Raw genomic sequence first — 27,115 nt, 5'->3', positions numbered from 1 at the left:
ATTCCACTGAATCCCTTATCTCCTGTAATAATAAAAAAAAAACAACAATATCCCTCACCTGTCTGTCCCACACCGTAATCCATGCCTGGGGGATAAATATTTTTCAACCTGGACGGTGCCAAGATGCGACCGTCCAGGCTGAAGAACCACTGGTGAATGAGCTTGTGCGAGAGTAGAATCATTGACCATCGATGACATCTTCGAGGTTACCGTTGGTCACTGAGGCTGCATTCCCAGCTAGGCTGAACTGCGGTGACCTCTGCACCGTGGAAAAAAGTCAGTGATTAGGTCACCGCAGTTTCTCACGGTGCTAGCTGGGATCTCAACGAGGTCACCGCAGTTCAGCCCGGCTGGGGACGCAGCCTCAGTAACATCGCTGCTAGTCACTGAGGCAGTTCAGTCACCAGTGGATCTCAGCCTGGACAGTCACATCTTGGCACCATCCAGGTTGAAAACTATTTATCCCCCAGACATGGATTATGGCGTGGGACAGAATGACAGAGCGGTGAGGGATATTGTTGTTTTTTATTTTTCTTTACTTACAGGAGACTAGGGATTCAGTGGAATGAGGTGTTATGTGAGCATAACTGTTTATTTTTAAATAAAAATGGTAAAGTGTGTTTTATTTTATTTCTAATAAAAGACTATTCTTGTTGTGTCTTTATTTACCATATAACTGTAGAATTAGTGTAATGGATGGGTGTCTTATAGACACCTTTCTATTACCAAGTCGTGGGCTTGATGTCACCTGTCAATACAAATGTGACATCAACCCCACAAATATGAACCCCACTTGTCACCGCTACAGGGCAAGTGGAAAGAGCCAGGCAAAGTGCCACATTAGGCACATCTAATAGATGTGCCTTTTCTGGCCGGCTGCTATTTTTAGGCTGGGGGGTCAATATCCATTGCCACTTACCAGCCTGAGAATACCAGCTTTAGCTTGGCTGGTTGTCAAAAATGCCGCTTTTTAGAAAATATTTTTTTTTTAAAACCGCGTGGGGACCCCCTCTATTTTTGAGGGCTGCAGCCCCCCTTGAAATAATAATAATCTTTATTTTTATATAGCACTAATATATTCCGCAGCGCTTTAGTGTGTGCACATTATCATCGCTGTCCCCGATGGGGCTCAAAATTTAAATTCCCTATCAGTATGTCTTTGGAATGTGGGGGGAAACCGGAGTACCCGGAGGAAACCCACACAAACACGGGGAGAACATACAAACTCCTTGCAGATTTTGTGCTTGGTGGGATTTGAACTCGGGACTCCAGCGCTGCAAGGCTGCAGTGCTGACCACTGAGCCACCATGCCGCCCTTGAAAGTAATGAGGGGTAAAAAAAAAAATGCTGAAGGAACACGTATCAGGTTTTGCCGTGTTTTTTTTTTTTTTTTTTGTGCCAAAACTTGATGCTTTATCAGCATGCAATAGAGACCTCATACCATGACAAAAATGCAACAAAAACTACTGTGCGGACAAGCACATTTAACGCTGATAATAGGTCATCAATGTCTGATTGATAGGGGTGCGACACCTGGGACCCCCAATTGTCAACTGTTCCTGGTGATGACCTGAACTGCTCAGTTCTGGAGCTGTACCTGTCACATTGTAAATGCAGGGTGTTCTAGAATAGGAGGAGTGGAACATTATAGTTTTGTGGGAAAAGATTCCGTTTAATTTGTGTATTATTCTTTTAAATCTTGATCTATAATTAAGAGTCAGTTAGACTCAAAACACATATTTTCTATGCCCATGCCATTATTTTTATGGCGTCACAATAAATAATTTTTGTGTTTTAATTTGCTGTGCTGGATTGAAAAATCATTTATCACTTTTTAAATCTCTATTCATTCTCAGCTTTTCAGTCAAGTGAGCGTTACTAATCAGTAACTGGTAGCCGTACTTGTATCAGTGTGCTCGGAGATAACTGTCAATCACTGATGGGACCGCCCACTAGATTCATAAGCCCAGAATGATTTAACAGTGATTTAAAGGGGCACTCTGGGGAGATAAAAAAAAATAAAATGTTTGTTCTTGTGCCCTCATACACTATAAAGATGAGATAGTCCGTGCACTTCTATTATCTTTGGAATACTTGTAATTCAGTGTGACAGGAGCTGCTCATCACTGTTCCCCCCCTCCTGTCTGAGATAAGTTACACAGCAATGTGAAGCTCCCCCCAGCCTGAGAAGAGGGGGGCTGGCAGCGGCCACTGGTCTATGCAGAGAAACAGCAGTGATCAGAGCAGTGGCTGATAACAGTATGGAGCTGAACAATGCTGTAGTGTCCCAGACAGAGAGTTGAGCAGTGCAGTGAAAAGCAGCTCCTGTCACTCCAGCCCCCTTATAATGTCTCCCCGTCATTAGTAGGAGGGGGCATGGCCTCACACTCCCTCCCAGGCCTCTAGTAGCTGCCAGCCCCCTGTCTCCCTTCCTGCAGTCTGAGGTGTGGGTGTGAGGCCTGCCTCCTGCTAGTAGCCCTGTTATGAAGGACTGGCTGCTACTAGAAGCCCAGGTGGGGGGCAATTCCCCCTCTTAGAATGGCTGTTACTCACAGTGCACAGCTTCACACTGCTGTGTCAACTAATGCCCCAGACTGGAGGTGGGAGCAGTGAGGAGCAGCTCCTGTCACCCTGAATTTCAAGTGGTCTAAAGATAACACAAGTGCACTGGCCATCTAATTTTTCTAGTTTAAGGGTACCGTCACACTGAAACGACGCTGCAGCGATACGACAACGATGTCGATCGCTGCAGCGTCGCTGTTTGGTCGCTGGAGAGCTGTCACACAGACCGCTCTCCAGCGACCAACGATCCCGAGGTCCCCGGTAACCAGGGTAAACATCGGGTTACTAAGCGCAGGGCCGCGCTTAGTAACCCGATGTTTACCCTGGTTACCAGCGTAAACGTAAAAAAAACAAACACTACATACTTACATTCCGTGTCTGTCCTCCGGCGCTGTGCTTTCCTCTGCACTGTCAGCGCCGGTCAGCCGGAAAGCAGAGCGGTGACGTCACCGCTCTGCTTTCCGGCCGGCGCTGACACAGGATGCAGGAGGAGTGCAGAGAAGCAGAGCGCCGGGGACAGACAGCTGAAGGTAAGTATGTAGTGTTTGTTTTTTTAACATTTACGCTGGTAACCAGGGTAAACATCGGGTTACTAAGCGCGGCCCTGCGCTTAGTAACCCGATGTTTACCCTGGTTACCAGTGAAGACATCGCTGAATCGGCATCACACACGCCGATTCAGCGATGTCAGCGGGAGATCCAGCGACGAAATAACGTTTCAGACGATCTGCTACGACGTACGATTCTCAGCGGGGTCCCTGATCGCAGTAGCATGTCAGACACAGCGAGATCATAACGATATCGCTGGAACGTCACAGATCGTTCCGTCCTAGCGATCAAAGTGCCACTGTGTGACGGTACCCTAAGGGCAGGGACCATACAAGTTGTTTTGTTTTCTTTTTCCTTCAACTCTCCCTCCCCCTATATTGCACATAGTTTTTTCTTAAAAGAAACTGTATGCTTTAGAATTTTTTTTCTTGTGCTTACCCCATATAGTATTTGAAAACCATCTGAGAAATAAATAATGCCATTAAAAATGCTTATTGTGTGTGATGTATCTTCCAAGCAACTATGAAGGATGTGAAGATGACATCTGTATTGTTGTTGTGGGAGCGGCAAGGCCTTGTGCGATCAGTCCCTCCTGATATCCATAGCACCTAATAGATGCTGCTCCGCTTTCCTTTGGCCGGTTTCACACGTCAGTGGCTCCGGTACGTGAGATGACAGTTTCCCATAGGGGTGGAGCCACACATTCATGACTGTAATGGGCGGCCCCACGTGACCGCATACAGTAGAAGCTGTGGCGAGGACAGGACACTGCGAGGGAGCCGGGTGAGTATTTTATTAACAGCGGGCGGGCTCACAGGGGGTAGGAGGGGGGTGGGGACAGGGATCTTTATTTTAAACACGAGAAAAACAAAAAAAAAAGGATTATTCATATCTTCTCTCCAGCGAACACTGCTGGAAAGAAGATATGAATCGCGGCTTCAGCACCAGATGCAGGGGACAGCGCTTATCTCTAGCGCTGTATTCTGCACGCTCCGTGTGGTACCCAGTCGGCACACGGGCGGCACACGTGTGCCACACTGATGTGCCACATAAACGCACGGGTATGGAATTATCTGGACGTGTGAGACTGCCCTTTCAGTGTGGGATCACATTTTGTAGCAAGCTTTTTCTTGTCAAGCAGTGCCCAATATAAAGTGCTGGCACTATCCAGCGGAGCGACGGCTCATTAGCTGAAGTAGATGACTCCTTACAGCAGATGTTTTCAGGGAGTGTTTCATTGACTCCAGTCCAAAGTTAAAATGACTTGGCTCTGGTTCCTCCGGCGTGATCCTTTCCAGGAGAGCAAAATACTTACTGTAGATGGAAATGGCTTTCTAAGACCGTATTTGCATATGTGAGGTTTTTTTCTGCTGATTTAGCCAAAGATTTGCAGCAAAATCCACATTTTTATTGTGGACTTTGATGTGGATTTGCCAGTTTTCATTTGTTTTCTTATGAATCGCAAATCCTTTGTGAAAATCCATAGTATAAAATAACATGCAATTTCCACCGCAAATTTTTTTTACATTAATTTTGTAAAATCTTACCCACTTTTCTGCTTCTGTAATACACTGCAGATTTTTCTCCTGTAACTCGCAAAAGTATTTGCCGTGTGTGAACATAATTTTATGTGAGTGCAGCCTAAAACGAAGTGGTTGAGAAAAGACCACGGCAGCCCGGGTCTGCTGTACTTATCAGTGGCTTTATTATGGCTGCTGTGTGTAAATGCCTCCTTATGGCTCGTCCATACGTCCGTCCGTCAGATGGGTCCGAGATCGGTCCACAATGCCAGACTGACCACAGCTCTCCCGGCCCAAGCATGACAACCTACTAGAAATCCGTGTTATATTAAAAGGTCATGCTCGGGTCAGGAGACCCATGGCCAGTCCGTGTTCGGACTGATGTGCATGGACGTCTGCATGAGCCCTAAGGGCATGTTACACGATTAGTGAGCACTGCAGGTTGGATGCTGCGTACTTGTGTAGTATCCAACCTGCAGCAGCCAGATAATATTGCATAGTTGACGGGATTTCAAGAAATCACATGCTCACTATGCATGCACAGACGCACGCAGTTCAGCTGTGGAGACAGACATGCAGCGCGTCTCTCCAGACGGCAGCATGTCAATTTCTCTTGCGGAGACGCGAACCTCCTCAAGATAAATTTCACCCGTACAGTGTATTCAACGCGGTGATTCCACACGGTTCAGTGAACACATGCAGATTCACCTGCGTTCAATAGACGGCAGCTCTACCAAGATAGATCAAAAGCAAAAATAATATAATGGACCAAAGAGAAACTTATTTTTCTTATCTTTCAGGTCGGATTGGGGCCTTATCTACAGCATTATAGAATGCTGTAGATAAGCCCTGAAAGGCAATGGCCTTATCTTATATCGGCCAAACCTGGTGACAGGTTCCCTTTAAACATCCCAATAATTGTACGCATAAGCCTCAATATGAGAATATATATATCTATACCCTCCTGTCAAGATCACACCTCACCACCTGCACGCTTGACCCGCTCCCATCCCAGTTCATCCCTAACCTTTCCACGGTCTTTATCCCAACCCTTACCCACCTCTTCAACCTCTCACTCACAACAGGTGTCTTCCCCTCATCCTTCAAGCATGCCAAGATCACACCTATCCTTAAAAAGCCCTCCCTCGACCCATCCTCTGTGTCTAGCTATCGCCCTATATCTCTTCTCCCTTATGCCTCCAAATTACTGAAGCAACACGTCCATCTTGAACTGTCCACCTGCTCCCTCTCTGATCGGTTACAGATCGGTCCCCATCACTCAACTGAAACTGCCCTAACTAAAGTCAGCAATGACCTACTAACTGCCAGGAGCAAGCGACACTACTCTGTCCTCCTTCTCCTGGAGCTGTCTTCTGCCTTCGACACTGTGGACCACTCCCTTCTGCTACAGGTCCTCTCATCTCTTGGCATCACAGACTTGGCCCTATCCTGGATCTCGTCTTATAATAATAATAATAATAATAATAATTTTTTATTTATATAGCGCCAACATATTCCGCAGCGCTTTACAAATTATAGAGGGGAATTGTACAGACAATAGACATTACAGCATAACAGAAATACAGTTCAAAACAGATACCAGGAGGAATGAGGGCCCTGCTCGCAAGCTTACAAACTATGAGGAAAAGGGGAGACACGAGAGGTGGATGGTAACAATTGCTTTAGTTATTCGGACCGGCCATAGTGTAAGGCTCAGGTGTTCATGTAAAGCTGCATGAACCAGTTAACTGCCTAAGTATGTAGCAGTACAGACACAGAGGGCTATTAACTGCATAAAGTGAATGAGAACATGATGCGAGGAACCTGTTTTTTTTTTTTTTATATAAATACAGACCAAACATTTAGTGTCTCCCTCCCCCTCACCACCTCCTCACTTCGCCCCTTGTCAGTTGGTGTTCCTCAAGGCTCTGTTCTAGGACCCCTACTCTTCTCCATCTACACCTTAGGCCTTGGACAGCTCATAGAATCCTACGGTATGCAGTATCATCTCTACTCCGATGACACGCAGATCTACCTATCCGAACCTGACCTCACCTCCTTACCAAAATCCCATACTGTCTGCTATTTCAGCCTTTTTTACCCTTTGCCACGACAGCACCCTCTCACTTAAAGTGGGTGCTGTTGTGGACTCATTAAAAGAGCATTACCGGTAAGTAATCCGGCTTTTTCTGCTCGCTTTCTACAACTGAACATGGACAAAACAGAATTCATCATCTTTTCCCCCATCTCACTCTACCCCTCCACCAGACCTATCCATCAATGTCAATGGCTGCTCACTTTCCCCAGTCCCGCATGCTTGGTGCCTCGGGGTGATCCTCGGCTCTGCCCTCTCTTTCAAGCCACATATCCAAGCTCTTGCCTCCTCCTGCTGTCTCAAACTCAAATATTTCCCGGATCCGCGCATTCCTTGACCGCGACACCACAAAAACACTAGTGCATGCCCTTATCTCCCGCCTTGACTACTGCAACCTCCTACTCTCTGGACTCCCCTCTGGCACCACTCCAATCCATCCTACACTCTGCTGCCCGCCTAATCTACCTGTCTCTCCGCTATTCCCCAGCCTCTCCCCTATGCCAAGCCCTTCACCGGCTTCCTATCGCCCAGAGACTCCAGTTCAAAACCCTCACAATTACATACAAAGCCATCCACAACTTGTCTCCTCCATACATCTGTGACATGGTCTTCCGATTCTTAGTTACATGCAACCTCCGACCCTCTCAAGATCTCCTCCTCTACTCCCCCCTCATCTCTTCTTCTCACAACCGCATCCAAGACTTCTCCCGTGCTTCCCCCATACTCTGGAACTCTCTACCCCAACACATCAGACTCTCGCCTACCACAGAAACCTTCAAAAAGAACCTGAAGACTCACCTCTTCCGACAGACCTACAGCCTGCAGTGATCCTCAACATACTGAACCGCCGCATAACCATCCCTGCCCTCTCCTAGTGTATCCTCACCCATCCCCTGCAGACTGTGAGCCCTTGTTGGCAGGGTCCTCCCTCCTTATGTACCCATGTGCCTTGTTTTTTGCTCATGTTTAATGTATTTGTCTATATTTGCCCCGTATTCACATGTAAACCGCCATGGATTAAATGGCGCTATAAAAATGTATAATATATATTGCTGAGGATTATGTTTGACATGTAACAGTACATGTATAATAAACTTAGCTTTATCCATCAAAAGTACAGCAAAACCTGATTGAAGTGTGTTTGCAGTTTCTCATGCTTTTTGTGGGTGAAAAAAAATGCTGAAAGAACTGAAATGTTCAGACTTCAAGAACGCCTCAGTTCTCAAATTCAGCCCAGATTAAAAAGCAAGCATGTGCATGAGATTCAGACATATCAACGCTTTTCACAATACTGGAAAAATCAGCTTCTTTTCTGCAGGGAAGAAAACAGCAAAATCACTGCTTGTGAATATGGCTTTATTGTGCTGGCATAATCTAGAAAGTGCATGATAGACTGTCACAAGTGCTGATGGCTACTGTGACGATTCCCATCTGCCGTCTGACTTGGTCCTTTTCTGCTTGAATTGCATTTCATGTGGTTGGAGAACTCCCCCCTGCTCGGAGAATGGAGAGAATTCCGGTAATTAGCAGAGAGCAGTTTCTGAGGACAGTGATGCTGGTTTATGCCCTTTTATTCAAGGGCGTCCGGAGATTTTAGGAACAAAAATCAATGTTTTGGTTTTTTTTAGCAGTTCAATAAAAAGATGAAAGAAATGACTAAACCTGAATTATTAATCAACAAATCTGAGCTTGGACTGCAATGCAGTTATTGTGCTGACGCTGGAGAAATGGCTGTCCAGTTGGAAAATATTTGTAAGACCGTGTTCATACTTTGGTCAGTATTTTACATCAGTATGTGTAAGCCAAAGCCAGGAGTGGAACAATCGGAGGAAAAGTGTAACCGAGACACATCTCCACTGCTGGTTTTGGCTTACAAATACTGGGGTAAAAAACTGAATGTGTGAACGTGGCCTAAGGCTGGATTCCCATCCCACATTCAGACCTCTGTGAGTTTTATCATACGTAAAAATTCCGGACTGTTGTTCTCCAGTGTTTGGTCACGGTGTCGGGTATTACCATCAGTGATTTTCACCTATGGGAATTTAAAGGAATGACAAAGCTTCTACCCATTGCAGTGCTAATCACACGGACGGCATAGAGAAGTCATAAGTGTGCTGTCCGGGATTTTCACAGACTCCTAGGCTTGTTTCTGATCATCATCAGACTTGTTTTTTTTTCCAGACCATGTAAACAACCCCATAGACTATAATGGGAACATGTCTGTGACTCACAGGCATCTGAATGAGCCCTTATTCATCTTTTTTATGGCATTATAATAGCTATGGCCAGGTACTAAGACTGTGTGCCCATAATGAGTTTTTGGTGAGTTTTTGTCGTTGTGTATTTTTGCTGCATCAAACAGTTTTGCAGTTCCAGCAGATTGGATGGGATTTATAGGCTCGTGCCCACTGTACTGTTATTTACTCGGCATAAACTGACTGGCGGTGCTGGTTTTACATGTGCAACATGTTACTCTTGTGGGTCCGCAGAGGTTTCCGTGCAGATTTTTCCCATAGACTTGCGTTAGGTGCAGAAAATCGCATGTGCATTTTTAGTGCATTTCCGCTGCAGAAAACAAAAAAAAAACACACGTAATCCGCAAATGACTATATCAGTAGGAAGTATCAAAAACAAAGCAGCATTATTTAAAATATGACATATTAAAAAGGGGCAAACAATGTTACCTAATTTACTTAATAGGTGCAGAAATTCTTCAACATCAAAAACTCCCCAAGTATTCATTAAGGGAATATAGCCTAAGGTCTACGTACATACAGTTGTGGCCTGCACATGACTATGTTCACACGTTGCGTTTTTGCTGCTTTTTTTTTCTGCAGACAAACCTGCTCTCTTGGCAGTAAAGAATCTGTTTACAAAAAAGCAGATTTTGCTGGATTTTATTAATTTTTATTTTTTTTTTTTGCTGCGTTTTTCAGGATCTCAAAGTTCACCTTTGCTTCCACCACAGTAGCATGAACAAAGGTCACCAATGCAAAACACATGTGAAACCATAAAACCATTTTTTTGGGGGGAAAAAGGGCAATTTGATCAAATTTAGTGCAAAAAGATTTTCATGTCTGAAAAAAGTGACTATTCTGAACAAAAAAAATTCACATGAGTTCATTAAAAAATGCACAATTACAAATGCAACAGCAGGTTGAAGTGAATTGGTCTGGAATAGTTTACCTAAAATGAGTAGAGAAAAATCTGCACCAAAAACGCGCCTATTTTACGCCGCATTTTTTCCTGCCAAGAGGTACAGAAATGGTGCAGAAATTTCTACACCAAATACTGAATGTGTGCATATACCCTTATTTCTTTTTCTTCAAATTCCATGCACAATGCTGTTATGAAATGCAGCTAAAAATGTGTACATGGGAACATAATCAAAAACATTATGAAAAAGAAAAAAAGCACAGATCTTAAAATCTATATGAAATAAATGGTGAAGGAGGTACCCTGCGGTTCAGCTAAGCCCGTCTTGGGGTATATCAGTCTATGTCACATAGTATTTGGTGCAAACAGAAGGACCATAAAATGTGATGCTGACAGATGTTTTGGATTATTTCTGTGGCAGTTCCACATATCCACATTCTTCTGCTGACTGCAAAATAAAGCTGCCAACAAAAGCTTGGGTTTAGCTATAGTGGTTGGCAGAGTGAGTCATCAGCCAGACGTACATCCAGACAGCACTCATGGGTTCAGAATAGGGCACAAATAGCAGAATTACTGTTTTTCTTATATCTATTTTACATTCTTGTCGTCAAGACTCAGCTGTCTACGTGGCAAAATCAAATTATCGTATGTATGTTGGTATGTATACCTGAAGCTGCTGCACATGGCTAAATCCTCGTCCACCACTAATGTGATTATTAATGCAGAAGACGACACGGCGCTTCTATTTTGTTGGTGCACATGTAGGGTCACCACCCTTATGAAGTAGAAAATGTGTCAATCCGATTTACTGGTAAGTATATGTGCACAGGCAATGCGTAATGTTTCGCTCTCATTGACCTTCATCAGAAGTGCTTTCCACAGGCACGCAGTCACGTTACCCCGTCCTACAGCGCTTACTCACTACCAGGATTCCCATTCTTTCTTTGAACTATTGCGCACCTGATACAGGTCAATGTGTGCAAAACATTATGCATTGCTTGTGGGAATATACTTACCAATAAATGGTATTGGCACATTTTTTTGACTACGAGTGGCAAGTTACCAACGTGATTTCTAATGACCACGTTGTTTTCTGAATCAAACTGTACGATTGCAGCCCACTGCAGATGGCTTTTGGGTGCAAGCAGTCAGCCAATCGGTATATTCTTACATTCGCAACATTATGTTTAGCACCTATAGATGATTTCACTGTAGGCTTAAGTCACCAATATCAGATGAGTAGGACACCCTCACCACTCAGCTGCTATCTGCTCTGGCCTTGCTGGTTATAAGCAAGGCAGAGTAAGAACAGAGGAGCCACATAAATTGTTTAGTGGCCACTCCTAGGTACTGCACCTTTTATCTTCTACTTACTTGAATGGGACTGCCCTATGTACAGGGCTGCTCTGTTTTGCCTCATGTATGGCTTATATCCAGCACACCCTGAGCAGATAACAGCTGCTCAGCAGGGATTCCTGGTGTGAGACCCCTTTAAATGCCTTAAGGTACCGTCACATTTAGCGACTCTGCAGCTATATAGACATGATGCCGATCGCTGCAGCGTCGCTGTTTAGGTCGTTGTGTGGTCGCTGGAGAGCTGTCACACAGACAGCTCTCCAGCGACCAACGATGCCGAAGTCCCCGGGTAACCAGGGTAAACATCAGGTTACTAAGCGCAGGGCCGCGCTTAGTAACCCGTTGTTTACCCTGGTTACCATTGTAAAAGTTAAAAAAAAAAAAACAGTACATACTTACATTCCGGTGTCTGTCACGTCCCCCGCCGTCAGCTTCCCTGCTGAAAAAAAAAAAAAAAAAAGGACGCTCCAGAACAAACCGCCCCGTGACATTTCCTGAAGGTGCTTGTGCTTGAAATTCATCTGTCTTTTCTGCCTCAAAAAAGCCATAGTGTGCTCATGCTCTAGCTATGTGCGCACGTTGAGTATTTGCTTGCAGAAATTTCTGCAATGTTTCTGCATTTCTTTGCGTGTCTTTTGCATGCATTTTTGTACAGCAATGAAGCCTTCTTTTTTTTTTTTTAATCTAAATACTGTATATGCTTGTGTGTAAACTGAGATTTTCAGCACATTTTGTGCTGAAAACGCCCCCCTCGACTTACACACGAGTCAGTTGTAAGGGCCGGCAAGGGAGGAGAAGCGGCGGGGCAGCGGGTCACAGGAGGCAGGAGCCAGCGGCTGTACCTATGCCCACTGCTAAAGAGAAATGAATGTTAATTTCTCTTATAGTGCGCACAGTGGCACACGCAGCTGCCGGATTCCAGAAGACATTGAATTGCATTACTGCAATAGAAATATGAAAAATTGAGAAGTTTAGCGCATAAATTGGCCAATTCATGTGTACCTGGTAGCCACGATAAGGCATTTCTTGTGTACCAGGGCCTAGCAATGCCTTTCCTCACTTAGAATAAAGTCTAATCACAGCAGGACTACTACCCCTCCACAGAGATGACTGGATGAAAGTCATATTCAGTGATGAATCATGAATCTGCATTGGGCAGGGTGATGATGCTGGAACTTTTATTTGGTGCTGTTCCAATGAGATTTATAAAGATGACTGCCTGAAGAGAACATGCAAATTTCCATAGTCATTGATGATATGGGGCTGTATGTCAGGTAAAGGCACTGGGGAGATGGCTGTCATTACATCTTCAATAAATGCACAAGTTTGTGTTGATATTTTGGACACTTTTCTTATCCCATCAAATTGAAAGGATGTTTGGGGATGATGAAATCATTTTTCAAGATGATAATGCATTCTGTCATAGAGCAAAAACTGTGAAAACATTCCTTGAAAAAAGACACATAAGGTCAATGTCATGGCCTGCGAATAGTCCTGATCTCAGTCCAATTGAAAATCTTTGGTGGAAGTTGAAGAAAATGGTCCATGACAAGGCTCCAACCTGCAAAGCTGATCTGGCAACAGCAATCACAGAAAGTTGGAGCCAGATTGATGAAGAGTACTGTGTAACACTCATTAAGTCCAGGCCTCAGAGACTGCAAGCTGTTATAAAAGCCAGATGTGGTGAAACAAAATACTAGTGATGTGTTGGAGTGTTTTTTTTTATGATTCCATAATTTTTTCCCTCATAATTGAGTGACTCCATAATTTTTCCCCTATACTAGGTTACAAAAAGTAACCATTACTGACTACCACATTTTTTGTTCTTGATTTTCTTTTAGTGTTTCTTAAAGCCAGAAAGTTGCCATTTGTAATGACTTTAGTTTTGTGTCATGTCTGTGATCTGCTTTTTTTCTACAAAATTAAACAACTGAATGAACATCCTTCTAGGCCAGTGATTCCATAATTTTTGCCAGGGGTTTATAATAGGGGCGCGGTGGTGTGCATATATGACCTCCGGTCAATTCGTTGTCTGAGATTGCTGTAAATATCATACCCTATTGGCTACGTGCACACCTTGAATATTTTGGTGAGTTTTTTACATCAGTATTTGTGAGCCAAAACCGGGAGTGGGTGATAAATACAGAAGTGGTGACGTATTTCTATATTACACTTTTCTTCTGACTGTTCCACTCCTGGTTTTGGCTCATAAAAACTGAGTAAAAAAAAAAAAATCAATTACTGAACGTGGCCTAAAGAGGACTTCTCACTGCATTTTTTTGTTGTGGTTGTTTTGTTACCTCCTGTTTTTCTTATTCTTCTGTGCTGTTGTTGTTGTTATATCCAATAATCTTGGTGCCAATATTCCCTTCAAGCAACTGCGGGCATCCCACAAGAATTTTCTGTAGGGTGTGGCTATGTTTTTGTTCTCGGAATAAGAGGGGGAAAAGTAAGTATTCTCCTTTATACGCCCAGTTGATTGAAAGGATAGTTTTAATATAATTACCAGGTGGCATAACTATGGAATGGGGGGGGGCACAAAAGAAAAGCTGTTCCATAATCAGTGCAACCGTGGCAATGGAGGAGGTACACAGCTTAAGGCCTCCTTCACACGTCAGTATAAAACACGTACTTGAATAACCGCTACTGGTGTCATCAATGTTTTCCATCAGTGTGTCATCCATGTGTCTGTGTTTGGTCCGTGTCCATTTTCACCATCAGTGTTTGGTCCGTGTCCATTTTCACCATCAGTGTGTCATCAGTGTGTCCGTTTTCACCATCAGTATGTCCGTCTTTACCATCAGTGTGTCCATCTTTACCATCAGTGTGTCCGTTTTCACCATCAGTATGTCCGTCTATACCATCAGTGTGTCCATCTTTACCATCAGTGTGTCCATCTTTACCATCAGTGTGTCCGTTTTCACCATCAGTGTGTCATCAGTGTGTCCGTTTTCACCATCAGTATGTCCGTCTATACCATCAGTGTGTCCATCTTTACCATCAGTGTGTCCATCTTTACCATCAGTGTGTCCGTTTTCACCATCAGTGTGTCTGTTTTCACCATCAGTGTCAATCAGTGTGTCCGTTTTCACCATCAGTGTGTCCATCTTTACCATCAGTGTGTCCGTTTTCACCATCAGTGTGTCTGTTTTCACCATCAGTGTGTCCATCTTTACCATCAGTGTGTCCGTTTTCACCATCAGTGTGTCTGTTTTCACCATCAGTGTGTCCATCTTTACCATCACTGTGTCCGTTTTCACCATCAGTGTGTCATCAGTGTGTCCGTTTTCACCATCAGTGTGTCCGTCTTTACCATCAGTGTGTCAGTCTTTACCATCAGTGTGTCCATTTTCACCATCAGTGTGTCTGTTTTCACCACCAGTGTGTTATCTGTGTTTTTCCGGTATGAATAAAGAAATAAATTACAAAGCTCCTCCTGTACTTTTCCATGTTAAACATGGATTGTACATGGCTGCCATTCGTGTGTTGTACGTGTTTTTCACGGATCCATAGACTTGTGTTGGCCCTTGTCATCGGTGCTGTTGGAAAAAATGTCTTTGTCCCCGTGTGTATTATAAAAACATTGATGTGTGAGCAGCCCCATAGATTATAATGGGTACGTGTGGTATCCGTGAAAATAAAACAGATACCACGTGTACTGGAAATACGGACATGTGAACGGGGCCTAAAGAGAATTTTTCACTGGATTTTTATTTAACCCATTTCTGCCCTCGGACGGAATAGTCGGTCCAATGGCAGAGCCCCCGCTTTGATGTGGGCTTTGGCGGTGAGCCCGCATCAAAGCCGGGACATGTCAGCTGTTTTGAACGGCTGACATGTGCCCGCACTAGATGCGAGCGGAATCACGTTCCGCCCTCACCTATTAACTAGTTAGTCAGAGTTTGACAGCTGCATTTAGCATGCGCTTACGGACATCCTGCCGGAAATGCGCGCATCAGTGACCCCCGTCACATGATCGGAGTTCTCCTGCAGACCTCTATGGTTGTTGATACCAGATTGCTGTGAGCGCCACCCTGTGGTCGGCGCTCATAGCAATGCAGTAATTCAGCTACATAGGGGCGATCTGAGCATCGCTCCTATGTAGCAGAGCCGATCATGCTATGCCAGCTTCTAGCTTCCCATGGAGGCTATTGAAGCATGGCAAAAGTAAAAAAAAAAAAAAAAAATGTTTTTAAACATATGAAAGAAATAATAAAATAAAAGTTCAAATCACCCCCCTTTTGCCCCATTCAAAATAAAACAAAAAAAATTACACCTACACATATTTGATATCGCAGCCTTTAGAATCGCCTGATCTATCAATAAAAAAAGGATTATCTTGATCGCTAAGCGGCGTAGCGAGAAAAAAGTTCAGAACGCCAGAATTACTTTTTTTTTGGTCGCTGCGACATTGCATTAAAATGTAATAATGGGCAATCAAAAGATCGTATCTGCACCAAAATGTTATCATTAAAAATGTCAGCTCAGCACGCAAAAATAAGTCCTCACCCAACCCCAGATCACGAAAAATGGAGACGCAATTTTTTATTTGGTTTTTGCAAACTTTGGAATTTTTTTTCACCACTTAATAAAGAACCTAGACATGTTTGGTGTCTATGAACCCGTAATGACCTGGAGAATCATAATGGCAGGTCAGTTTTAGCATTTAGTGAACCTAGCAAAAAAGCCAAACAAAAAACAATTTCACCGCACTTGGAATTTTTTTCCTGTTTTCTAGTACATGACATGGTAAAACCAATGGTGGTGTTCAAAAGTACAACTTGTCCCACAAAAGATAAGACCTCACATGGCCATATTGACAGAAAAATAAAAAAGTTATGGCTCTAGGAAGGAGGGGAGCGAAAAACGAAAATGCAAAATAGTAAATACTACTATTAATTTCTCATGCAGATTCAGTCAGTGAAAAAAATCTTTCATCTGCCCTGCCTCATTGAATAACATCGGTCGCAGCATGCACTCGTTTCTAGAGACTCACCCTTTGTCTATGGCTGCTCAAAACTAATGGGATGCCATACAGAGCCACAGTGGAGAATCCGATTTGTATGGATGCATTGCAATTCTGTAATATAGGAAATTGTCAATGATTAATAGCTGCTGCTGTAAAAAATCATATTGCAAATAGAAAGCACCCAGATGACAAGTGAGAAAAAACGGCCATGTTTTCTGAATGAAACTCTGAATCCACAAACATAGTAAGCTGCTGATCAATAATAGGCTCTCTTTACACAGCGCCGTTCTGGAGCGGTTTTCAAAGCATTTTTTATTGCCAGAATTGTGACCGGATCCAAATGGGAAAAGAATACATCTTTCCTATATGCCTTTAGAATCCACTGCTGGTTTTAAAGGGAACCTGTCACCCCGTTTTTTGAGATTGAGCTATAAATACTGTTAAATAGGGCCTGCGCTGTGTGTTCCTATAGTGTATGTAGTGTACCCCGATTCCCCATGTATGCTGAGAAATAACTTACCAAAGTCGCCGTTTTCGCCTGTCAATCAGGCTGGTCAGGTCGGGAGGGCGTGGTGACATCGGTGGTTCTTCCTCAGCTTTACGTTGGTGGCGTAGTGGTGAACAAGCAGCGCGCGATCTGCGCTGTAATCCCTTGCATCGGTGGGGGCGGCCATCTTCCTGGGGCCGCGCGTGCGCAGATCGAGTGCTCTGCTGCACGGGGCTTCAGGAAAATGGCCGCGGGATGCCGCGCGTGCGCATTAGAGATCGCGGCGGCCATTTTCCTGAAGCCCCGTGCAGCAGAGCACTCGATCTGCGCACGCGCGGCCCCAGGAAGATGGCCGCCCCCACCGACGAAAGGGATGACAGCGCAGATCGCGCGCTGTGTCTTCACCACTACGCCACCAACGTAAAGCTGAGGAAGAACCAGCGATGTCACCACGCCCTCCCGACCTGACCAGCCTGATTGACAGGCGAAAACGGCGACTTTGGTAAGTTATTTCTCAGCATACATAGGGAATCGGGGTACACTACATACACTATAGGAACACACAGCGCAGGCCCTATTTAACAGTATTTATAGCTCAATCTCAAAAAACGGGGTGACAGGTTCCCTTTAATGACCGAAAACTCATTCAAAATCTTCATCCGTGAAGCTGGTAGGACTAGCACTTACTATGCCTAGGTAGAGTGCCCTCTAGTGGTAATATTGTGACATACGGTATACACTGGATGACGATCAGCTCTTGGTCAAATTACCAGTGAGTACATGGATCCACACAATGTGATACCGATTTTTAGTTTACTCTCCATTGAAATGAATATATATGGAGTTCTGGTAAGGAACATATTGCCTCGTCTTTTAATCCTATGCAGAATTCTACTCCTAAATTAACACTGTAAAAGGCCGGCGTACCCATTCCTTAGAAACTTGTAAAACTGTAGGGGCCCATTTGGCTTAAAGTACAGATGGTTATAGTTTTCAAAAATGCAATGGAGTAACGAGTACTTGTGACGTTCCACCCCACCAACAAATGACCCTTTGTGTGGATTTCATAATGCATGTGGTTGTTTTACTTCACATTTTCTTGGAATAGTTTTCAGCTGTAGCAGTTGTTAATTATTCTTCCTTCACACCGCCTGCAGGGCATCGCTATTGTACCTTGTAAAGCAGAGCGGATAATAAGCTCATAAATTGAAGATGGCCACCCTTATCTTCCCTGACATAGGCTTATGAGGGAGAGTTGGGACGCCCCATACACATTGGAAACTCTCCTCTCACTTCTGCATGGAAAGGTGCTGTTAAAGTAGAATTTATAGATTCATCCCGTGGCCATAGACTACTGATGTGGCCACTGGATTAGTCTCCTAGTTTATTAATAAGGATAAGATGCATGCTCGATGACGGAGTCCTGGTAAGCGCACATAGGCACAATGTCAGCGGGGCCTCTGGTCTCTTAATGCCTAATTTTTCATGGAGTAAAATATTTAATTGCTAGCTTGTCTCTTCTGCTCTATAACGAACTGTGTCCTCTGAAGTGAATTGCGCTACTGATTTAGGTTGGCTCCGGACTTGTTAATTGGAGCTGGTGGCAGCATACTTTGTTCTGTGCGATTGGGAATCTTTGCAGTGACGGCGGCATTGATAATTATTGTTCCCGCCTGTGTGGGAGTAGTTATATTGCTCTCGCTGCAGTGTGCCCAATAGCCAGTACATAGCAGGCAGCCTTTCTGGCGACTAATTACCCTAGGTGCAGTACCTAATCTGACCTGAGGGCAAGGGGGGCGCCAGAGAGCTGCAAGTTCCAAACTGGAACTGGGAGGTGTGATATAGATAAATTCCCTTCAGAAGGAACCAGGGGCAACCAAACAACCCCGGTTCATGACAAATTGGTGTGAGTAGTGGGGACGATAAAGATATCGTCCCCGGGTCCCTGACATACTGCTGGGTACCGTGACGTATTGCGGAAGTAAGAGATGCTGGATGGTTCCTAATAATGGCTCATTCAGACGTCCATGCAAATCAGTCCATGATCGGACCACAATGCACGGACTGGCCACTTCTCCCCCTGACCCGAGCATGACGGCCTCCTAGAAATACATGAAGCTGTCGCACTTGATTCGGGAGACCTGAGGCCAGTCCGTGCATTAGCAGTCCGTGCTCAGCCTAATTTTCTTGGATGTCTGCAAGATGCTTGAAAGTCTGAGAGGAACCAAATTTGGGCAAATAGTCGCGCAATCTGCACAGGTTTTCCAGGGACTAGGATAGGTGTAAATAATATACTGTTCATATTCCCACCTGAAAATCTCTGCAGCCTGTGGTGTTGGTTTTATTGTACAGATTTCACACCCCAAAACTACAATTTACTCAAAACCTCATCCACGTCTACCAGAAAAAATGCTGCAGTGAAGTATGGGCGATGTGATCGCGTTGCTGTGAGGGTCTCTTACCTTCCTCCCTGCAGCAGCCCCGGATCCAAAATGGCCACGGTATCCGGGTCCTGCAGGGAGGGAGGTGGTTACCAAGTGCCTGCTCAGAGCAGGCGCTTGGTAAGCCTGCAGTGCTGTAAGTCAGATCACTGATCTGACAGAGTGCTGTGCAAACTGTCAGATCAGTGATCTGTGATGTCCCCCCCCCCCCCCCGGGACAAAGTAAAAAAAAAAATTTCCACATGTGTTTAAAAAGAAAAAAAAAAATCCTAAATAAAGAAAAAAAAATATTATTCCCATAAATACATTTATCTAAATAAAAAAACAAACAATAAAAGTACACATATTTAGTATCGCCGCGTCCGTAACGACCCAACCTATAAAACTGTCCCACTTCAGTAAACACTGTAAGAAGAAGAAAAAAAAAGAGGCAAAAAACAACGCTTTATTATCATACTGCCGAACAAAAAGTGGAATAACACGCAATCAAAAAGACAGATATAAATAACCATGGTACCGCTGAAAACGTCATCTTGTCCCGCAAAAAACGAGCTGCCACACAGCATCATCAGCAAAAAAATAGTTATAGACCTGAGAATAAAGTGATGACAAAAATAGTTTTTATCGTATAAAAACGTCAAAACATAAAAAAAGATATAAATGAGGTACAGCTGTAATCGTACTGACCCGTAGCATAAAACTGCTTTAGCAATTTTACCAAACGCAGAACAGTATAAACGCCTCCCCCAAAAGAAATTCATGAATAGCTGGTTTTTGATCATTCTGCCTCACAAAAATCGGAATAAAAAGCGATCAAAAAATGTCACGTGCCCGAAAATGTTACCAATAAAAACGTCAACTCGTTCCGCAAAAAACAAGACATCACATGACTCTGTGGACCAAAATATGGAAAAATTATAGCTCTCAAAATGTGGTAACGCAAAAAATATTTTTTGCAATAAAAAGCGTCTTTCAATGTGTGACGGCTGTCAATCATAAAAATCCGCTAAAAAAACCCGCTATAAAAGTAAATCAAACCCCCCCTTCATCACTCCCTTAGGGAAAAATTAAAAAAATGTATTTATTTCCATTTTCCCGCTAGGCTAGGCTTAGGGCTAGGGTTGGGGCTAGGGTTAAGGCTACAGTTAGGGTTGGGGCTAAAGTTAGGGTTAGGGTTTGGATTACATTTACGGTTGGGAATAGGGTTGGGATTAGGGTTAGGGGTGTGTCTGGGTTAGGCTACGTTCACATTTGCGTTGTGCGATGTTGCGTCGGAGACGCAACGCACAACGCAAACAAAAACCCAACAAAACGCACGCTAAAACGCAGCGTTTTGCGACGCATGCGTCCTTTTTTGCCAAATTTTGGACGCAAAAAAAATGCAACTTGCTGCGTCCTCTGCGCCCTATGCTTGCGGCAGAAAAACGCATGTGTCGCAAAACGCAGCACAACGCATGTCCATGCGCCCCCCATGTTAAATATAGGGGCGCATGACGCATGCATCGCCGCGGTTGCGCCCGACGCAACGCAAATGTGAACGTAGCCTTAGAGGTGTGGTTAGGGTTACCATTGGGATTAGGGTTAGGGGTGTGTTTGGATTAGGGTTTCAGTTATAATTGGGGGGTTTCCATTGTTTAGGCACATCAGGGGCTCTCCAAACACGACATGGCGTCCGATCTCAATTCCAGCCAATTCTGCATTGAAAAAGTAAAACAGTGCTCCTTCCCTTCCGAGCTCTCCCGTGTGCCCAAACAGGGGTTTACCCCAACATATAGGGTATCAGCGTACTCAGGACAAATTGGACAACAACTTTTGTGGTCCAATTTCTTCTGTTACCCTCGGGAAAATACAAAACTGGGGGCTGAAAAATAATTTTTGTGGGAAAAAATGTTTGTTTTATTTTTACGGCTCTGCATTATAAACTTCTGTGAAGCCCTTGGTGGGTCAAAGTGCTCACCACACCTCTAGATAAGTTCCTTAGGGGGTCTACTTTCCAAAATGGTGTCACTTGTGGGGGGTTTCAATGTTTAGGCACATCAGTGGCTCTCCAAACGCAACATGGCGTCCCATCTCAATTCCAGTCAATTTTGCATTGAAAAGTCAAATGGCGTTCCTTTCCTTCCGAGCTCTGTCATGCGCCCAAACAGTGGTTTACCCCCACATATGGGGTATCGGTGTACTCAGGACAAATTGTACAACAACTTTTGGGGCCCATTTTCTCCTGTTACCCTTGGTAAGATAAAACAAATTGGAGCTGAAGTAAATTTTTTGTGAAAAAAAGTTAAATGTAATTTTTTTTTTTTAAACATTCCAAAAATTCCTGTGAAACACCTGAAGGGTTAATAAACTTCTTGAATGTGGTTTTGAGCACCTTGAGGGGTGCAGTTTTTAGAATGGTGTCACACTTGGGTATTTTCTATCATATAGACCTCTCAAAATGACTTCAAATGAGATGTGGTCCCTAAAAAAAAATGATGTTGTAAAAATGGGAAATTGCTGGTCAACTTTTAACCCTTATAACTCCCTAACAAAAAAAAATTTGGTTCCAAAATTGTGCTGATGTAAAGTAGACATGTGGGAAATGTTACTTATTAAGTATTGTGTGTGACATATCTCTGTGATTTAATTGCATAAAAATTCAAATTTGGAAAATTGCAAAATATTCAAAATTTTCGCCAAATTTGCGTTGTTTTTTTTTTCACAAATAAACGCAGGTACTATCAAAGAAATTTTACCACTATCATGAAGTACAATATGTCACGAGAAAACATTGTCAGAATCCCTGGGATCCGTTGAAGCGTTCCAGAGTTATAACCTCATAAAAGGACAGTGGTCAGAATTGTGAAAATTGGCCCGGTCATTAACGTGCAAACCACCCTTGGGGGTAAAGCACAGCACAGGGCAAAAATGTCAGACCAAATCTGCTTCTGTAACATGCTGATTTTGCTGCGTATTTGGGGCAAGGATGCTGAACATTGTTCATTCTGCCGCATGTCTGAATGCACCTTAGGTTTTTAAAACATAGTAAATGGGATTCATTAAAACTAAACTTCAGCAAAAGGATTTTGTGGAGCAAGGTCAAGAAGCTACATCAGTAGTCCATGGCCGCCGGGCCCGAGCCCTGAGAACTCCCTTCTCTGCAGGTATTCATTAGTACTCCATGTGCAATACAATCGTTGTGGAATGATGCACGCATGACGTAAAGTTACCTTCACACATAACGATATCGTTAACGATATCGTTGCTTTTTGTGACGAAGCAACGATATCGTTAAGGAAATCGTTCTGTGTGACAGCGACCAACGATCAGGCCCCTGCTGGGAGATCGTTGGTCGCTGAGGAAAGTCCAGAACTTTATTTCGTCGCTGGATCTCCCGCTGACATCGCTGGATCGGCGTGTGTGACACCGATCCAGCGATGTCTTCACTGGTAACCAGGGTAAACATCGGGTTACTAAGCGCAGGGCCGCGCTTAGTAACCCGATGTTTACCATGGTTACCAGCGTAAAAGTAAAAAAAAACAAACAGTACATACTTGCCTACCGCTGTCTGTCCCCGGCGCTCAGCTTCTCTGCACTCCTCCTGCACTCACTGTGAGCGTCGGTCAGCCGGAAAGCACAGCAGTGACGTCACCGCTCTGCTTTCCGGCCGCTGTGCTCACAGCCAGTGCAGGAGGAGTGCAGAGAAGCAGAGCGCCGGGGACAGACAGCGGTAGGTAAGTATGTATTGTTTGTTTTTTTTACTTTTACGCTGGTAACCATGGTAAACATCGGGTTACTAAGCGCGGCCCTGCGCTTAGTAACCCGATGTTTACCTTGGTTACCCGGGGACTTCGGGATCGATGGTCGCTGGAGAGCTGTCTGTGTGACAGCTCTCCAGCGACCAAACAGCGACGCTGCAGCGATCGACATCGTTGTCGGTATCGCTGCAGCGTCGCTGAGTGTGAAGGTACCTTAACATTGGGCTTGCTAATCAGAAGAAGCGATGAGGACTCCAGCAGGGAGGAAGACATTCTCAGGGTTCTGACCCGGCGGCCATTGCCTACCAATGTAGCTGCTGGACCACAGGTGCTAATCTTTGTAAACCCTTTCTGGGCATGTTACGGATTCTTTAGCTGCAATTCTATCACAGACACACAATGTGTGGAGCTGGCTTAACCTATGTAATTTGACATACGGTACTTTATTTCTCACTCTCATAGCATTTCCTTTTACATTTTGTTTTTCTCTTTCACAGTTTTATCTTTTTTGTTTTCTTTTTCTTTTATAATACATTTTATGCCTTAAAAATTCCTATCTTGTTTACATGAAGTGTCCGCTCGTCAGCTTCCTTCTTGGCCAGAAGTGGCTGAGTATAAGATTTCCTTTTAAGGATACTAAAACTTGGAGTTGTTCTCCTTACCATGAATGACACATCGCTCCTGGTCCAGTAGGGGGCAGCACTGCCTCAGTAAAAGCATATTATCAGCCTCTGTATGGGAGGAATACAGATGGAAAGACACTAGTAACAGTAGTGTAATAATATACACAGAAGTACAATGCTATATATACAGTGATGGCCAAAAGTGTTGGCACCCTTGAAATTGTTCAAGAAAATGAAGTATTTCTCCGAGAAAATTATTGCAATTACACGTTTTGTTATACACACATTGTATTTCCTTTGTGTGCACTGCAACATCACAAAGAAAACAGGGAAAAATTGGCAAATTGTGCATAATTTCACACAAAACCCCAAACCTGGAGGAGCCAGGACACAAACCCAGCTTTCTGACACTGTGCACTACAATGCAACCCAAAATACTCTGGTAATCTTTAGATTTCATGATGTCTTGCACACGATCAGGGCCCCCAGTGCCAGAGACAGTAAAGCAATCCAAAAACATCTGATTCTCCACCATATTTGACTGTAGGTACTGTGTTCTTTTCTTTGTAGTTTTCTGTAAACAGTACAATCGTGCCTTATGAAAAAACTCTATCTTGGTCTCCTCTGTCCACCACGAGACGCTTTCTCAGAAGGATTTTGGCTTGCTCATATACATGTTGGCAAACTGCAATCTTTTTATCTGTGTTATCAGTAGGGTCCTTTTGAGTCTTCTCTCATAGCATTTAATTTCATTCAAATTTTGATGAATAGTTTGCGTTGTGGATGTACTGTCACAAGGAAGCTCTTGTATTAGGGGTGAAATGAAGCAAGCCACCCATACATATTCAGACTGTCGGCCAAGCTCAAATATATTCGCCCAACAGTCTGTGTATGGGAGCCCTAGACGATTTATTGTTGGGGAAAATATTGATCCACAACGTCTAAATTCTGACAGTCAAATGTATTACCGTATCTCCCGGAGATAAGCAATCGGCAGACATATCTGCTATCTTCTCCCTCATAGAGATCACAGGAGCGCTTGGATGAATGAGGTTTCCTATGTATGGCAGAGCTGGTCAAATTGCAGTCGTCCGAACCATCGTTCAGACATCCATGTGATGTATATGGCAGGTTTAAGATCTCTAAGATGGCATCTAATGGAGGTATGCCACTGTTTTTTTTTTTTCTAATTTGATAAATCCAGCAGACAAAAAAATTGTTTTGTGTAAATCTGATGGGCTTCTCCATATGACAGATATTGCACTAACAGACAATACTTATATGTGAAGTTTTTAAAATGTATTTTGTGTGTTAAGGTTTATTCCTACTAACTTTTTTGAGCAGTTCAAAAATCATACATTGTAAAGCAAAATCTGCTTCTGGAAACTCTAGTTTTGGAGAAGTTATAAGTTTCCTTAAGTGGTTTGAGGAGTTCTTTTTCCTAAAGTGTTCTGTACAGCCTTTTGATTGGACAGCACGTAGTTTGGAGAGGTTTCTTTCCAGATCCTCTTCAACGAAGGGACATGAACTTTCTTTTTTTTTTCGCCAGGGGTTTTTCAATAACTGTTCAGGGGGACCGCCTACAAAGACTTCGTATACACAGCAAAGTGGATTTTGCCTAGAAAATAATTGGAAGAGTTTTTCAAGAAATTTTGGAAATTTCTATGAGATTCTAAGAGCAAAAAATGTGGTAGTCAGTAATGGTTACTTTTTTTAACCAAGCATAGGGGAAAAATTATGGAATCACTCAATTCTGAGTGATTCCTCGGAATTGAGTGATTCCATCATTTTTCCCTTATGCTTCGTTAAAACAAGTAACCATTACTGACTACCTCATTTTTTGTTACTGATTTCTTTTAGTGTTTCTTAAAGCCAGAAAGTTGCCATTTGAAGTGACTTTAGTTTTGTGCCACGTCTGTGATCTGCTTTTTTTCTACAAAATTAAACAATCAGCGACAGGTACAGTCCGGCCGTGAATTGGCGCGGAATTTGAACCACGCTTCGCTAATTGGTCGCGCCCGGCCGGCCGAATCCTGTGTATAAATTGCATTATTCTGAAAACTTCATAAATAAACTACATACATATTCTAGAATACCCGATGCGTTAGAATCGGGCCACCATCTAGTTCTTACATATTTTTATGTAGATATCTGAAATGCCAATTGTTTGGGAGTGCACTGAGGGCGTGGTTAGATGCTTTCTTCCAAGTACATGGACTCCTCCAGTGCACTTCCAGGTTTCTTATGACTGGCATATCTGCTCTCTACAAGAATAGTATAATTTTAATAAAGAGATCAGCGCCTGTGAGGTCCTTTTTATATTTGTGCAAGCCACTTGTGAGAATTGTCCTGAAGCCCTGGCAGTGATGGGGTTAAAGTGGGCTGACTGCTACCAGTGCTCTTCACAGTGTACAGTAATACTGAGTAATGAGCACCTCTTGGAGATTGCTGTGTGTGCGCTGGTCAGCATTCCCTGGTAAATGGTAAACTAGTAAATTAGGACCTTTTATAACCTTTTCTAAATGAGCGCAGCGCACATGAGGAAGCACAGCCCAGGAAACACATGTATGCGGCAATAGCTGTTAAGTAAATGTACACTTTGGAAGCTGTGCTCATAGTCGCTGCCTTGAAGGGAGGAAGAGTATGACCAGTGTCAGTCTCATTGTTATACTCTGAAGGTATGTGTCTGTGGAAAGTCATCTGATCCTTGTTGGTTTACAAAATGAACTGAGAGGAAGTGCAGTTTGTGCACATATGTGATGCGCAGTGAATGGCTAGTAGTCCGTTAGCGCTTCTACGTACCAGCCAGAAAACTCAGGATAAGTCCTGTGTGCTCTTAGATTGCCTATTACTCGTTATGTTACATTATTGATAGCATACAATCCATACCATATGTGCTGCTTCACCAATTCTGACCTGTACGGCAGCCATACACCTGGGTGAAATATCTGCCTGAATCACCAGGGTTGGCTGCCAGTCTAATATGTCTGGGAATAGGAGTAGGATTAATCATGGTCCATAGATAGATAGATAGATAGATAGATAGATAGATAGATAGATAGATAGATAGATAGATAGATAGATAGATAGAGGCAAAAAAGTATTTAGTCAGTCAGCAATAGTGCAAGTTCCACCACTTAAAAAGATGAGAGGCGTCTGTAATTTACATCATAGGTAGACCTCAACTATGGGAGACAAACTGAGAAAAAAAAATCCAGAAAATCACATTGTCTGTTTTTTTAACATTTTATTTGCATATTATGGTGGAAAATAAGTATTTGGTCAGAAACAAAATTTCATCTCAATACTTTGTAATAAATCCTTTGTTGGCAATGACAGAGGTCAAACGTTTTCTGTAAGTCTTCACAAGGTTGCCACACACTGTTGTTGGTATGTTGGCCCATTCCTCCATGCAGATCTCCTCTAGAGCAGTGATGTTTTTGGCTTTTCGCTTGGCAACACAGACTTTCAACTCCCTCCAAAGGTTTTCTATAGGGTTGAGATCTGGAGACTGGCTAGGCCACACCAGGACCTTGAAATGCTTCTTACGAAGCCACTCCTTCATTACCCTGGCGGTGTGCTTTGGATCATTGTCATGTTGAAAGACCCAGCCACGTTTCA

The 27,115-nt window shown here is 43.5% G+C and overlaps 1 protein-coding gene and 1 long non-coding RNA gene across 2 annotated transcripts in view; one reads left to right on the top strand and one right to left on the bottom strand.

Annotated features, from left to right (window-relative positions):
- The window catches only part of LIMS1 (LIM zinc finger domain containing 1), a 150,918-nt gene that overhangs the window by 5,576 nt on the left and 118,227 nt on the right, over positions 1-27,115 (top strand). The gene's annotated exons all lie outside the window — the stretch shown is intronic.
- Positions 8,066-27,115, bottom strand: part of LOC138670331 (uncharacterized) — a 100,068-nt gene continuing 81,018 nt past the window's right edge. The window contains exons 2-4 of the long non-coding RNA XR_011319320.1: positions 23,534-23,602; positions 16,234-16,317; positions 8,066-9,290 (exon numbers count right to left, since the gene is read on the bottom strand). This is a non-coding gene — a long non-coding RNA (uncharacterized lncRNA). The remainder of the gene's footprint in view (positions 9,291-16,233; positions 16,318-23,533; positions 23,603-27,115) is intronic.

Source organism: Ranitomeya imitator, chromosome 3 (assembly GCF_032444005.1).
Source record: "Ranitomeya imitator isolate aRanImi1 chromosome 3, aRanImi1.pri, whole genome shotgun sequence".
Classification (NCBI taxonomy): Eukaryota; Metazoa; Chordata; class Amphibia; order Anura; family Dendrobatidae; genus Ranitomeya; species Ranitomeya imitator.
Note: the sequence above shows the minus strand (reverse complement) of the source record. Positions and strands in the feature narration are given on the sequence as shown.